The sequence below is a fragment of the Alligator sinensis genome, unplaced genomic scaffold (assembly GCF_000455745.1).
Source record: "Alligator sinensis unplaced genomic scaffold, ASM45574v1 scaffold858_1, whole genome shotgun sequence".
NCBI lineage: Eukaryota > Metazoa > Chordata > Crocodylia > Alligatoridae > Alligator > Alligator sinensis.
The window spans coordinates 1,162,109-1,162,635 of NW_005842079.1; the positions used below are offsets into that span (position 1 = coordinate 1,162,109).

Consider the following 527-nt stretch of genomic DNA (forward strand, 5'->3'; position numbering starts at 1 on the left):
TATCAACCGTGTCAAGCTCCACAAGATGAGCTGGGCAAATTGAGCCACCTCTGCTCCACCTGGCATCCTCAGGAGAGGACGATGAAGCTCAATCCCTGTTCTCCTTACTCCTGAGAGTGCCTCTGCTGACAGCCACAGGACAGTAGTCTGGGTGTCCGAATGAACGATGCAAGGGGGGAGGTCCTGAATTCTACAGCTCCCCAAGGAGCTGTGGTCCTGCTAGTCACACCAGGCCCTGGTTCTGTGGAGGGGAGTGTTGAGTGCCTGCAGGCCAGGGCATGGCACATTTTGTGCTCTGGGGGGCTGCACATTCTTCTGTTAAGATTGTTTTGGGCAGGTCTGGGAGTGGAGGGCCCATGGGCCTGGGGCTGCACAGGGCAGAGCCTTCAAAAGTCTCACTTGGTAAGGGGAGCGGTCAGTGAGGTACACAGATTGCAAGACAAAGGGCATCCTGGGAAACTGGTCCCCATCCCTATACACCTGGCCTGCTTTTGTCACTGAAATAAGAAGCAAGGGAAAAGGGAAGC

At 55.4% G+C, this 527-nt stretch overlaps 1 protein-coding gene across 1 annotated transcript in view; it reads right to left on the minus strand.

The window, feature by feature from the left end:
• Positions 1 to 527, minus strand: part of CACNA2D2 (calcium voltage-gated channel auxiliary subunit alpha2delta 2) — a 750,433-nt gene that overhangs the window by 139,627 nt on the left and 610,279 nt on the right. The gene's annotated exons all lie outside the window — the stretch shown is intronic.